The sequence below is a fragment of the Otolemur garnettii genome, unplaced genomic scaffold (assembly GCF_000181295.1).
Source record: "Otolemur garnettii isolate 467f Iridium unplaced genomic scaffold, OtoGar3 scaffold00025, whole genome shotgun sequence".
Lineage (NCBI taxonomy): Eukaryota > Metazoa > Chordata > Mammalia > Primates > Galagidae > Otolemur > Otolemur garnettii.
Window position 1 is genome coordinate 7,931,972 of NW_003852420.1, and position 369 is coordinate 7,932,340.

Here is a 369-nt window from a genome sequence, read left to right on the forward strand (position 1 = left end):
AGTCTTACATACTAATTGTGCGGTGGTCCCAGGGTACAGATTCTTCTAATGTGTACCACGAAAGAAATTTGGAACTCATTTAAGGCTACTCCCATTTTAGACCCGAGAAAACAGTAGCTGAGAAAAATGCCGAGTAGCAATAGTCTCATTAACTAATTCATTTTATCTGTGAGTACCCATGTACTTAAAGGTTTCTATGAAATTAAAATCATTTTTTCTCTGTTAAAAAAATGCTATTGCATAGCCTAATTTCTCATGCAGAGAGGACTTAAATTTTCCTCTCCCTTTGAACAAAATATTCACCACGGCCCTGCATTTTTCATCAAATGTAAATCTACCTTGCAGACTGCGGCTGTTGATTTTGCTACC